This window comes from Diabrotica virgifera, chromosome 1 (assembly GCF_917563875.1).
Source record: "Diabrotica virgifera virgifera chromosome 1, PGI_DIABVI_V3a".
NCBI lineage: Eukaryota > Metazoa > Arthropoda > Insecta > Coleoptera > Chrysomelidae > Diabrotica > Diabrotica virgifera.
In genome coordinates, this window is record NC_065443.1 from 131,518,106 (window position 1) to 131,533,625 (window position 15,520).

General features: G+C 32.2%; 1 long non-coding RNA gene across 1 annotated transcript; it reads right to left on the reverse strand.

Moving 5' to 3' along the window:
- Window positions 1-5,225: 5,225 nt before the first annotated feature.
- Window positions 5,226-13,921, reverse strand: LOC114326423 (uncharacterized). Its single transcript, XR_007701067.1, has 3 exons — window positions 13,634-13,921; window positions 13,253-13,575; window positions 5,226-5,722 (listed from the first exon to the last, which is right to left on the reverse strand). It is a non-coding gene; the product is annotated as an uncharacterized LOC114326423 (long non-coding RNA).
- Between the last annotated feature and the right edge of the window lie 1,599 nt (window positions 13,922-15,520).

Here is a 15,520-nt window from a genome sequence, read left to right on the forward strand (position 1 = left end):
ATAGCAATTTTCAATATTGTGAAAAATAAAGCTACTTTACTCTTGAGTGAAATTCAAACTTTTTGACATACCTTGTATAGTATTCAAAAAAATTTGATATTTGATGGGTAAATTTTAGGTTTTGGACCAAGCAGAGCTTTTTATGAAGAATAACTTTTTTTCGTAAAATTAATATCTAATAAAAAAGTTTTCCATATGGATACAACTTACAGGGACATACTGTATATGTAGTAACTTTGTAAGTTTCATCGGGTCAAAGATGAGCTTATTTTTGAAAAGGTTGTAGTTAAAATGGCTTGAACGAGTCACTAATCATGAGTGTATGCAAATTTTGAACAACCATAGCATAACCAATTTTTGTCTAACAGGAAAACAAAAAATCCAAAATATTCAAAACAGCAAAACGTACATTTTATTACTCTTTGAGATTTTTGGTATTGCTAATAATTTTTAAGTTATTTTGAGAAAAAAAGGTTTTTTTTAAATTAAACAAAAAAATTTTAGTTTAAAACCAAATTTTTCAAAAAAGAGCACTTTGAACCAATGAAACTTATAGATCATATAAACAGTACTTACATAATACTAATTAGAAAAGTAACTTGTGAAGCGGTAACGATTATATAATTTTATTTGGGATGCCAATTAGGGGGGGATTTTCGCGATTCCTTTTACCAAAAAAAAAAAAAATAAATAAAAGGGACCAACAATATTTTGAGCGTAACTCAAATACTTTTAATGCTAGAAGTTTTTTTAAACACGAAAATAAACCTGTTTTTAAAGACTTTAAAAAGTTGTAATGAGTTTTCCCCGAAAAGTGCTTCGTTTTTTGGTCATTTCACTTTGAAATATTCGATTTGGAATTTGACGAATAAGAACCTACTTTTCATTAGCTACAACTCTGCTTCTACTGGATCTGCACATTTTATATATATTCACTATTTTTTTCATAAGCTATTTTTATAAGCTATATTTTAGCTAAGAATATTTTTTTCCATAAAATACTTACTTTTTGAGTTATTTGCGAAAAATTGTCCAAGACATGTTTTTTTTTGTTATATAACTCGAAAACTATTGAGTTAGTGAAAAAACTGTAGAAAAATAGTTGCTTAATTAGAATTAGTCATCATTTTCCACCACCGAGAAGGGGGTATTACCCAATTTTTGTAAATAATGGACGGGATGTAGAAGTGTAACCTTTTTCTAAAGCCACTGCGCATCCGCTAGGAAACATATAGTCCATTCTTTCACGGTCTTTGCTCTAAATTTTAAAGAACCGCTTGGATTGACATGAAATTTGGAATGAGTATAGCTTACATATCAAAGAAAAAAAGTGATATTGTGCCGATGTGTGCTTTTGTCCTGGGGGTGACTTTCACCCCCTCTTGGGGGTGAAAAAATATATGTCCAAAATAAGTCCGGAAATGGGTAAACTGACTAATTTTAAGTAACTTTTGTTCTATAGAGCTTTTTCGCCAAGTCAACACTTTTCGAGTTATTTGCGAGTGAATATGTTCATTTTTCAACAAAATAACCACATTTTTAGACGGTTTTTCGCAAATAACTCAAAAAGTAAGTATTTTGTCGAAAAAAACGTTCTTAGCAAAAATATAGCTTATAAAAAAGTAAAAAAAAAATGGTGTACGCGTTAGGTCTCTGGATCTCGTAGAACCAGAGTTATAGTCAATGAAAAATAGATTCATATTCACCAAATTTCAAATAGAATATTTCGACGTGGAATATCCAAAAAATTAAGCACTTTTTGGGGAAAACCCATTTTTTAAAGTATTTTAAAAAAATCTTTATTTCTGTTTTTACAAAAAGTTTCTAGCATTAAATTTAAGCAAGTTAAGCTCAAAATAAAGTTGGTTCCTTTTGTTTTTGCAAAAAAAATCGGGAAGACCAACCTCTAATTAGCAACTTAAATGAAATTAATCGTTACCGCTCCACAAATTATTTTACTTATGTTGTGTTTATATGATCTGTAAGTTTCATCGATTCAAAGTGCTTATTTTTGAAAAAATTTGGTTTCAAAATAAAATTTTTAAAAATATAAATTTTGAAAAATATGCTTTTTTTCAAAATAACTTAAAAATTGTTAGATACCAAAAATCTCGAAAAACAAAAAAAGTCAGATTTGCTTTTATGAATATCATGTATTTTTTTGTTTTTCTGTTAGACAAAAATTGATTAAGATTTGGTGTTTCTAAATTTGCATACATTCGTGATCAGTGACTCGTTCAACCCTTTTTAACTACAGCCCTTTCAATAATAAGTACTTTGAACCGATGAAACTTACAGATCATATAAACAATATATACACGAGTCAAGAAACTTGTGAAGTCGTAACGATTAAGTTCATTTAAGATACTAATTAGGGGGTGCTTTTCTCGATTTTTTTACTAAAACCAAAAGGGACTAACTTTATTTTGAGCGTAACTTGTTTAATTTCGATGCTAGAAATTTTTTTTATAAAACAAAAATGAAGCTTTTTTTAAACACTTTAAATAAGTTGAAATGAGTTTTCCCCGAAATGTGCTTCATTTTTGGTTATTTCACGTTAAAGTATTCCATTTGGAATTTGACGAATACGAACCTATTTTTTATTAGCTATAACTCTGCTTCTGCTAGGTGTAGAGACGTGATGTATACACCATTTTTTTAAATTTTTTACAGGATATATTTTTTCTAAGAATGTTTTTTCGACAAAATACTTACCATTTGAGTTATTTGCGAAAAACCGTCTAAAAGCGTGGTTATTTTGTTGAAAAAATGAACATATTCACTGCCAAATAACTCGAAAAGTATTGACTTAGTGAAAAAACTCTATAGAACAAAAGTTACTTAAAATTATCCAGTTTATCCATTTCCTGACTTTCTTTGGACGAATATTTTTTCACCCCCAAGAGGGGGTGAAAACCACTCCCAGGGCAAAAGCACATATCGGCACAATATCACTTTTTTTCTTTGACTTGTTAGCTATGTGTATGCCAAATTTCATGTCAATCCAAGCGGTTCTTTAAAAGTTAGAGGTTTTGCAATATTTTACCGTTAAAGAACGGACTAATATTCCGATTCGGATTTTTTGCACAATCTTACTCAAAAAGGACCCCTTTTAACAAATTTGCATGTTGCCAGGACCAAAGGTGGGTCAAAAATTTTTTAAACGTCTTTTTTTGTTTTTTTCCTAAAATTTGTTTTTTTGCACGGAACAAAGTTTTTTTAGGTTTTTTGGATCATTCCAAACAAAAGGTCTTTAGTGACTTTTCTCTAAAGTTGATAGTTTTTGACATATAAGCGATTAAAAATTTAAAAATTGCGAAATCGGCCATTTTTAACCCTCAAAAAGTATGTGAAAAACTGAAAATTTAAATGTTGCCAAGCTAGGATGATATTCTTTAAACATCGATTGATGAAATCCCGAAGAGTTTTTTGCAATACAATATTCAAGCCTCCTTGTTTTTAATTGCTAATCAAGCGTGCGCGACACTATTTTCCACCGTTGCATGTGTATACAGTATAGTATGGTGCATATGAAAGGAATAAATTCGTTATTTCGCAAACCGGCGACTTGAAAGGAAAAATCCTACAGTATTTCTCATGATCATCTTTCAGTGCGTCACAGTTTTTCGATTTCTTTCTAACGCATTAAATTGTATGTGACAGAAGAAAAGGCACGTCGGTGATTACATTTCGTCGGTGACATTTTTATAACATTTATTCTAGTTATTCTAGTTATCGATAGATGGCGCCATAATAAAAAAATATTTTTTTTTAATTAGATAATAATATTACAAATATAATCTGTATAATTTATAAGACTATACAAATCAAAGAAAATAACATTTTATAAATGCAAGAAACACATTTGATTTGTTTTTATTCCAAATTGAAAATAAAATGTGACAACTGTCAGATTTAACTAAAATGTCATGTTAGAATAAATGTCATAAATGTGTATTATCACGGACTTACCTATTTTTCTATCATTTGTTACGCACTGAAAAATGATCATGAAAAGGACAATAAAACTGATCGATTTTTATTTTTAAGTTATGATATTGTGGCATATATACTAGTGACGTCATCCATCTGGGCATGATGACGTAATCGATGATTTTTTTAATGAGAATAGGGGTTGTGTGCTAGCTCATTTGAAAGGTTCTTCAATTCTCTATCCAGTAATATAAACGTTTACATAATAATTTATACAGGGTGTCCAAAAAAATTTTATCAAATTATTTGACAAAAAAAGAAGAATGTATGTAATTTATTTAATTCAAAATTCATTTTACTGCTTTCACAAATCAGAACACAAAGTTTATTTCACAAATAAACATTGCTTTTCGCTTAAATTAAATGTTCAAACTTCCAAGAGGCAGGTGGCTGGCAGAAGCTGGCCTGAACAATGAATTTAATCAGAAAGCAATGTTTATTTGTGAAATAAACATTTTTTAGTTTTCGGGTAACAGTAAAATATATTTTGAATTAAATAAATCACATACAATGTTATTTTTTTTTTCAAATAATTTAATTAAACACTTTTTTTGGACACCCTGTATAAAAATTATGTAAATGTTTTTTATATTACTGAATAAAGAATTGAAGAGGCTTTCAAATGAGCTAGCACACGATCCCTACTCTCATTAAAAAAGTTATCGATTACGTCATCACGCCCAGATGGATGACGTCACTAGTATACCATATATGCCATAATATCATAACTTAAAAATAAAAATCGACCGGTTTCGGGATTTTTCCTTAAAGTCGCCGGTTTACGAAATAACGAATTTAATCCTTTCATTTGCACCATACTGTATACACATGCAACGGTGGAAAATAGTGTCGCGCAAAACAAAGGTGTTTTGAATATTGTATTGCAAAAAACTCTTCGGGATTTCATCAATCGATATTTAAAGAATATCTACCTACCTTGGCAACATTGAAATTTTCAGTTTTTTACATAGTTTTTGACGGTTAAAAATGGCCGATTTCGCAATTTTTCAATTTTTAATCGCTTATATGTCAAAAACTATCAACTTTAGAGAAAAGTCACTAAAGACCTTTTCTGTTTGGAATGATCCAAAAAACCTAAAAAAACTTTGTTCCATGCAAAAAAAAAATAATTTTAGGTAAAGAACAAAAAAAAAACGTTTAAAAAATTTTTGACCCACTTTTGGTCCTGGCAACATGCCAATTTGTTAAAAGGAGTCCTTTTTGAGTAAGATTGTGCAAAAAATCCGAATTAGAATATTTTTCCTAGCGGATGCGCAGTGGCTTTCTGGACTATACTGATAATAATTACACTCGGCGTAACTTCTAACAATGACTTACGCACTTGTCAACGAGGTAACTATTTTAATTAGACTGCAACCCAAAATAGTCCCTTTGGTTAATTTATAATCTCGTCAAAATATACCTAATATACCTAAATATATATAAGGGGTCCTTTTTGAAGAAGATTGTGCAAAAAATCCGAATCGGAATATTTTTTCTAGCGGATGCGCAGTGGCTTTCTGGACTAAATAGATCATTTCAATTACGTATCAGCGAATTTTCATTCTTCCTAATTTTGTTTTTGAAGTTTTTGTTAGTTTTGTGTTCTTTGATCGGGCTATTAGACCAGGACATTTAGGAAAAATATATTTATTTTTAAATAAGACATCTATTGATTTGCAACTTTTTGAATTGTGTTCAGGATGACGCATGACGCCAGGAAAAAATTCTACAATAGAAAAAATGGGTGGTAATGAATAATTGCAAAAAGTACAGTACATAAACTGCATCCAAAAGTGTATAAATATGTCAAAATCAGTATATTAAGGGCCAGATTTTGTTACTCTGCGGTTTTTGGGGTTGCTGAACATGAATACGCCATCAGGAACGACCCCCCGGATCACCTAGTGCTCAGGGTCACTCGGTCACTGCGTAATATTCTTGAGTATCGGGGGATTTCGGCACTAAATTGGTGCAAACAGCAGTGGCGGCTCGTGACCTCAGTATGCGGGTAGGCTACACATATACTGCGGGTAGGCGACAAAAAATATCCTACAGTTTGTAATACATTTTGAGCCGTCTTGCAATACTAAATGTAATCTATGAGCGCAACAATGTGTAAAAATTGCTTTTGGAGCATCTACTTTAATTTTTGATTGTAATCCGTTTAAAGAGCCAGCCATTACACTTGCACCATCGTAAAATTGAGCAATTAATTTATTTTTGTAATCATATGGCTCAAGCACGTTTGAAATTAAACTATATAGAGCGTCTGCAGATCTATTATCGCTAACATCAAAAAACCCTAAAAATCTTTCTGTTACCTGACCAACTTTGTTAACAAAACGGATTGTTAAAGTACACTGTGATTTTTCGGTTATATCAGTAGTATCGTCAGCTAGTATAGAAAAAAATTGACTTTCATTAATTTCTGTTGAAATTTCATTTTTTAAGTAATCGGCAAGACAATCTATTAAATCATTTTGTATTGTTTTTGACAAACCCGTGAACACCCCTTCTATTTTTTAACATGATCCTGGATTTCCTGATCGCGTTTAACTACTAAATTAAAAATTTCTTTAAAATTACCCATGTTTGAAGAATTATGGCTCTCATCACGACCGCGAAATGTAAGTTCTTGTTTTGCTAAAAGAATTGTAACATCAATTTCTTCAACTTCTTCAATCTTTTTCAACTTCTTCATTATATATCTTATTAGATAGAGAAATATGTCCAGCGAAAGCACTGTCAGTAGTTTGTTTATTTTTTTCTAACCGTTTTAAATCTAAGCAATTGTTTAAATGTTCTTTCGAAGATTCATGTTTTTTTACACTAGCTGATAAATTTTTCAAATCTGAATATCCCTGACTCACCCAAACATTTTGCTTCAAATTTGAGAGCAACAGACAAGGCCAACAGAAAAGTGAATTTTTAAAATAACTTCCGCTTAGCCATTTATGATTTTCATACCATATTGTTTTAAACGATCTCGAAAATGGTTGATTGTCTTTTGTCTTATCTGTGGATAAAATTGTTAAATTTTGTAAAGGCCGGCCCATTGAAATAATTAATAATCTTTCTTGATTTTGGCGCCTTGAAAAAGGCGTCTCGATCAAACTGCATATTACATCGTTTAAAATATTCATATTCGATGACTAAAGTTTTTCCACCAATAAAACTAACACACCTACGTTTCAACAACGTCAAATATTACTTATTTTATTTATGTATCAAATAATAATTTACTATTCGAATAAATTGATAAGTTAACAATTAACCTCGCTTTAAATTTTTAATTATCTATATAATCTAATAACACATTATTCAGTTTTCATAAACAAATTTAAATTGTCCTACCTAGTTTTATTCAATACTTAACCTACTAATAACAGCCAAAATCAAAAAACAATTATTTTAAAACAGTTTCACAAGACACAAGAGAAGCAACTGATAAAATTTTGTAGGTCCGGCTATAAGACTCTGTGCCTATCCGCCCGTTCAAAATCGTAGAATACGGTCGCTACGAGCGGACCTGCAGCAGGCCTGCTCGCGTAAGCAGAGAGAGATCGCACGTCAATTCGGTGTTGGCGTCGTTCTATTTCACGCTACGTTCCCGAGTGCCTGACCAAGGTGAATATAGAATCTATACTATACAGTACTACTGATACTACAAGGAGCGTACAATAATTATAACTACGGAAAAAATTTTTTGGATATTTTTAAAAATAATTTGGATAATTTTTGATATTTTATTGTAGATATTGTGTCAAAATTTATAAATTACAATTTTGAAATAAGTAATTTATATTAATAATTTATATTATTGTACTACATTTGAAGAGGGTAGGCGGCGCCTACCTTGCCTACCCCGATGGGCCGCCCCTGGCAAACAGTTTATTCCGGGAACTTTTGGTGTTGCTGAACACAAATATAACATTAGAACAGTCCCTCGGACTCCTCGGAGGTCTAGGGGCCAGGCATGGTACGGGCACCATGTGCTCCTGAGGTCGGTTCTGATAACTTGGATCTACAGACCGAGCGCATCTCGTAAATTGCACGGATTCGCGCAATCGCACTTGAGACACGTCAGGTGTTTAAAAATTTGTGGTATTATGTGGTGTGAATTTTTAAAACTTTTAAGTGTGGTTTTTGACCGTGGTGAGAAATTATTTATTTAGATTTGTGTTTATAATTTAAACTCTTGTTTTATTTCTAAAGTGTTCTTTTTGTTGTAAGTAGAAAATGAAACGTTGTCGTTGTACTAAGTGTAACAAACTTTTCGAAATCTACTAACTTGACGGCACATGTAAAAAGAAAACATCCAAGTACATAATATCATATTTTATACAGGGTGTTTGGTAAAGAATGGGCCATAACTTAACAATAGATTTCTAAGCTTAAAATAGGTGGATTTAAGCTAACTTACCTTATAGTGTAGGAAACAGAGGTTGAACCTTGCAAAATGGACACAAGTCTGGTTTAATTTTTTTTCTGGTATATTAAGGGGTGCTTATTATAGGACTAACTTTTTCTGAAAAAAATTCGCCCCGGAATCCCCCTTTTCACCCCTTTAAAGGGGGTAATTTGTGGTTTTTGCTTAACGTAGCCCTTCCTGTACCTTTTACAAAAAATTTCTTTTATAGAAATATAAAGAGGACTATATTTTCTACGCTTTTTTTTCAACAGCATATGTCTATCATCCACCGTTTAGCGGGGGTAGCGCCCCAAAGTTGACAAGTTTTTAAAAAAGATGTTTTAAAAAAAATATATTTTTCCCTAACTGTAACGGAAATTAAGAAGAAATCTAACCGCAATTATTCACAAATAATTGATTGATTTTTTGGTACAGGTTTCACTTAAGGGTAATTGCCCATTTTTTAATTACAGGGTGTTACATTTTAAAAAACCCCTTTTTATACCATCCGAACCGTTTATGCTAGAGTTTAAAGACTTTCAGCGATTACCCATGTACTGGTGCTATTTACAAATTTGTATAATGCATCCCCATTTTTTCCCCGGAACCACCCAAAAAAAAAGAAGAATTAATAAATAAAGTGATTTTCTTGGAATCCTTCGGACACAATGCCCTTTATTAATATGATTCATATATCATTTTGTGCACGTTATTATTACCCATACATGGACACCAAAAGCGATTTCCTAGTGCAACCCCTGCAGCCAAAAAAAAATAAATAAATTGGGGGGTTGAATTTTTTTTTTGTTTTTTGCTTTTTGATCCATATGGGCATATGCTTCATCAATAGTGCTTTTCAAAAATATATATGGTTATTGCAACATCCCTGCGGAAACCACCCCTATTCTTGAAAATATACTGCAAAAATTACCCCTATCCCTTGGCGAGGATGTATTTACGATTTTCTCATTACCTATGCATTCCTTTTAAACAAAAGTTATACAAGAATAAAGACCACTATTTACTCTAAAAATTAGGTCCTATTCATTTTTTTCGTATAAGCAAACCGTTACGGCACAGTGGCGCCGTAAACCTCATATATGCTTTGGCGGGCTCCAGTTTTTGTTTTCTTTTTCGTCATCTGTTTGTTTTGTTGATAAAGTACTTATGTAAAATAAAACAAGACAGTGTAACCTACAAATTATGACCTATGCACATTTTACTGTCTTTGCGCCCCAAAGCCACAGTGGTGGCCCAAAATCAATTTTTGCATATTTTCGCCACCTACACGCTTTTAGCACAATATTCCCCCCTAAGTGGTCGCTAAGTACTGGCGGATCCAGGAAGGGGTGATGGGGGTGATTACCCCCCCCCCTCTCAAACCAAGTGATATTATATTTAAAGATTATAAAATTATTCATTTATTTTTATAGAAATACTTATATTATATTATTATTTTTATAAAAATGACGTACTTTTTATGCTTTAGCGACAGTGGCGGATCCAGCATCGTTAAGAGGGCGGGTGCCAATTGTTTAAATTTCTATAAAAATAAATGAATATTTTTATAATCTTTAAATATAAAAATTTTATTTTAAATATTTTAAAAAATTTTACAATAAAAATCATTTTTTAATAATATTGTGGCTTATTTCCCATTCTAAATAGTTTAAATATAATATCACTTGGTTTGAGAGCGTGGGGGTGATCGCCCCCATCATCCCTCCCTGGATCCACCACTGCTTAGCGACCACTTAAGGGTGAATATTGTGCTATTAAGGTAGCATTAATGCAATAAAATGCGTGTAGGTTGCGAAAATACGCAAAAATTGATTTTGGGCCACCACTGTGGCTTTGGGGCGCAAAGATTGTAAAATGTGCATAAGTCATAATTTGTAGGTTACACTGTGTTGTTTTATTTTACATAAGTACTTTATCAATAAAACGAACAGATGACGAAAAAAAAACTAAAACTGGAGCCCGCCAAAGCATATGAGGTTTACGGCGCCACTGTGCCGTAACGGTAAATAGTGGTCTTTATTCTTGTATAACTTTTGTTTAAAAGGAATGCATAAGTAATGAGAAAATCGTAAAAACTTCCTCGCCAAGGGATAGGGGTAGTTTTTGCAGTATATTTTCAAGGATAGGGGTGGTTTCCGCAGGGAGGTTGCAATAACCATATATATTTTTGAAAAGCACTATTGATGAAGCATATGCCCATATGGATCAAGAGGCAAAAAACAAAAAAAAAATTTCAACCCCCCATTTTATTTATTTTTTTTTGGCTACAGGGGTTGCACTATGTAATCGCTTTTGGTGTCCATGCATGGGTAATAATAACGTGCACAAAATGATGTATGAAGCATATTAATAAAGGGCATTGTGTGTGAAGGATTCCAAGAAAATCACTTTATTTATTAATTTTTCTTTTTTTGGGGTGGTTCCGGGGAAAAAATGGGGGTACATTATACAAATTTGTAAAAAGCACCAGTACATGGGTAATCGCTGAAAGTCTTTTTACTCTAGCATAAACGGTTCAGATGGTATAAAAAGGGGTTTTTAAAAATGTAACACCCTGTAATTAAAAAATGGGCAATTACCCTTAAGTGAAACATATACCAAAAAATCAATCAATTATTTTTTAATAATTGCGTTAGGATTTCTTCTTAATTTCCGTTACAGTTAGGGAAAAATATATATTTTTTTAAAACATCTTTTTTTAAAACTTATCAACTTTGGGGCGCCACCCTCGCTAAACGGTGGATGATAGACATATGCTGTTGGAAATAAATCGTAGAAAATATAGTCTTCTTCATATTTCTCTAAAAGAAATTTTTTGTAAAAGGTACAGGAAGGGCTACGTTCCGCAAAAACCACAAATTACCCCCTTTAAAGGGGTAAAAAGGGGGGTTCCGGGGCGAAATCTTTTCAGAAAAAGTTAGTCTTATAATAAGCACCCCCTTGATATACCAGAAAAAAAAATAAAACCGGACTTGTGTCCATTTTGCAAGGTTCAACCTTTGTTTCCTACACTACTTAGCATAAAAGTTGATAATAACCGAAATACAGAGGGTGTCAAAATTAAACTTTTATTTTATTTATTCTTGAATATTTCCCGAAAGGCATGGGATAACAACACGAAATTTGGTAAGCGGGGGTTTTTTGGGATGAGAAATCTAAATTCGCCACCAAAACTGATGTATTACCCAGAGGGCGCCACATATACGTCTTTCAGCGCTCATTTAATACGTTCAACTTTTATCCCCTACTCTATATAGGTACTTTTTGAATAAAACTTTTGTTCTCTCAATATTTTTACTTAAAAAAGATATACTACATTCATCTCACTAATAAACTCAACTACTGTTTTCGAGATAAACGCATTTTAAATCTGCGATACAACATAATTTTTGCATAAATATCATTGTAGCTAGACCCGAAAAATAAACATGAAACCATAATAATTGTGCCAGTTCTCATATTTATGTCATTGCATCGCAAATTCCATTTGAAGAAATTTGCGATACTTTTTGTAAATTATTATGATTTTAAGTTATTTTTCGGCTGTAACTACAATGATATTATGCAAAAAATTATGTTGTCTCTCAGATTTAAAATGCGTGTATCTCGATAACGGTTGAGTTTAGCGAGATGAATGTAGTATACCTTTTTTACAGATGGCGTAGCTACTTTTGCTATAACTACTCAACGCTTAGTTACTCTACCTACCTACATAGGTCTGGATCCCGCTTATGAAAAAAAAGTTGATTAATAGCAAGCTGAAAATTTGTTAATAGCTTAGGGGTGTCTAGTCGGACAAACTTTGATATATGGGAACACTGGAACAGGGGCAGTTTTAATTGTGGAACAGGTTAAAAATTTGGAACGGTCAGACCACGAAAACGTCACATTTATTTTGTCCGACAGAACAGACTTAAACTCTCCGAACAGAGATTAAATTCTCATGCAAAAATCAGACTGCTATTTATCACCTGTCATAATTCCTGTCATTTGACATATTGTACATGTTCCACTCATTAAAACGCCCATTTTTGTGATAGATAGCAGTCTAATTTTTGCATGAGAGTTTAATCTCTGTTCGGAGAGTTTAAGTCTGTTCTGTCGGACAGAATAAATGTGCCGTTTTCGTGGTCTGACCGTTCCAAATTTTTAACCTGTTCCACAATTAAAACTGCCCCTGTTCCAGTTTTTCATATATCAAAGTTTATCCGACTAGACACCCTTGCTATTAACAAATTTTCAGCTTGCTATTAATCAACTTTTTTTTCATATGCGGGATCCAGACCTAACATACAATTTGTATTATTTTATCAAAAAAACAAGCATTTACTCTGCAAATTGTGTATTTTGCTTATTTGCTTTGCATTTTCATATGAAAATACCGTGGTATTTATCTTGTAGTTTTTTTGAACTAGGTGCAATACTTAGGTAATATTATTATTAATAAAAAAAATCATATTAAAATACAATGTTAAAAACTTTAATAATATTAGCAATATTAAAAACTTTAATAGTATATTACCTATATGAATCAGTAGAAACGATTATATTTAAATTTGGTAAAATTATAACTCCGCACGACCACGCAACTCGAAATACAAGTACGCAAATACGGTTGCGTGAAGCGTGGCTCGAAGCCGTGCAATTTACGAGACTCGCTCGGTCTGTAGATCCTTGTGTTCTGAAGTTCTGATAACCGTATTCGCCATCAGCGACTCCAAAAACCCCTAGTGTAACCCCTTGTAATTCGAGATTATAAACTGTAAATTAGTTGATCCAATGATATATTAAATTTACTGGCCTACATATTTACAAAGTACTTACCTCAGTTCCAGTATCTATAATTCCAATGAAACGGGCTTTTCCTGTATATAAATCTAAGCCGTCCACACATGGTTTCTTTCTTTTTCAGCCATGTTATACTTCTGGGATTCAAAGGATTCAACAAACTAACTACGCGTCGCGTATGTACTCATTCACTGCACTCACATTTTCTGATTTTCTTTATATGTCTATATAGTATAGTAATATAATTGTAGACGGACATAATTACATACGATCATAATAGAATATAGAACATAATATCGTCTTGTTGCTATACTCTCCAATGCTTCATCTCTTTTAAAAAAACTCATCTTTTGTACTACCTACAAGAAATCAAATTAATATTGTAAAACTTACGCTAATTTTCAGGAATGTTCGCACCCAACACTAGAGGTTTAGGGTTTTTTTAGGGGGCTTAATCCAATTGAATCCATGACATGGTCACTAGGTCACTTTAAGTCTATGGCTTAGACATGGACTCCATGATGACGCTGATACTTTTTTGCGCAGGAATCAGCGCAGACACACTCTATTTTATATTTTAAAACACGAATTTATTAAACACTATTTTATACCTCAAACTATCTAAATATATCGTACGGTTCATAAAACATTTCACTATTACATGCATAATGTGTAATGGGCAACAATTTACTGAAAAATACTGACATTTTTTTTATATCAGTTCATACATAGTAGTTTACATGAAGATATCGCCATCTGTTGTCCATCACACGAGTCAGTTCGCCCAAGTACCGACTCACATGAGTCAGCGATAATCACAGCAGTCGCAAAATGTTTTATTTCGCTTCCTTACAAATAACTTTGTGAAACAGTATGTGAACTACTTTTATTATAATAAAATTTTCCAGATATGTTGCCATATCAAATTAATAGTGAAAAACGATCAGTCCAGAAAAATATACTAGCGACACCTATTGTAATAAAAATTATTTAATTATGGTGATGATATGTATTCTGGAATCGCCGATTTAAGCAAAACCAAAAATTCACTTCAATACATGTAGAGGTCGCTTATACTAAACCCATTCAGTTTGAATGAACAAGGTGTAGGAACATCTGCACCAATCTGTTAGTTCAATCAAATACTATGGACTGTATTTGGTTCAATCTTTATTTAATTTAGACCATCTAATGTATTTGGTTCAATCCTTGTATCAGGTCCCGATAAGAATTCTGGCCATATTTTATTCTAAAATATATTTTTTAATTGTTAATTAGAAAAGTGTCTTATGGGAAGACGAGCGATCGGACTGCGTTAACAACTAAAAAATAATGTTTTAAAATGAAATAAGTCAAAAATACTTATATTTACATTATCAAGATCTATTATATCCAAAATGATCTATATACAAGGGGGATTTGACGAATAAGAACCTACCTACTTTTCATGAACTACTTACACTCTGCCCTTTGCCTCTACTGGGTCTATAATGTATACCTAAACCATTTTTTTTCGTTTTTTTTTATAAGCTACATTTTTATTAAGAATATTTTTTAGATAAAATACTTTATTTTTGGATTATTAAGGAAAAATAACCATCTAAGAACGTGGTTTTTTGTTGAAAAATGAATATTTTCAGTCGCGAATAACTCAAGAAGTATTGACTTACTGAAAAAACTACCTATAGAAGAAAAGCTGCTTAGAATTAGGCAGTTTTCGGACATATATTTTTCACCCCCGAGAAGGGGTGAGTTTTACTCCGTAAGTAAAAGCAACCAACGGCACAAGTCCAAAAGTAAAGTGGAAGGTAAATTGTAGGTACCTATTTAAATTAAAATGGGATAGTCCCCGCGAAATTTTATTTCGGAAATGTATTTTTCCGCAAATCGCCAGGAAATTTTGACATTCCTGTCAAAATTTCTTGAAGAAAAAGTCAGGACTTCCTTACTGTAAGGAAATGTCATTTCTTTACTGTAAGGAAATGATATTTCCGTACAGTTGTTAGTGTAATGATATTAGTAAAATGATATTTCCATAGTAACCCAAGTAATTTTATTAGGAATTTCAAAGCACCATTTATTTGGGAATAAAATTATCGCGTTTTTTTTAAATCAATCAATATCTGTCGAATTTTAAACGATTTGCGGAAAAATAGTATGTTTACCTCGTAGGAAAAGCCACATTCCTGGACTCTGTGTTGCTAAGTCTCGGCTTGCGCCTCGACTTAGCAATCTTCACAGTCGTCCAGGAATGTTAAGCTTTTCCTACCCGGTAAACAATGTACTATTTCCGCAAATCGCCAG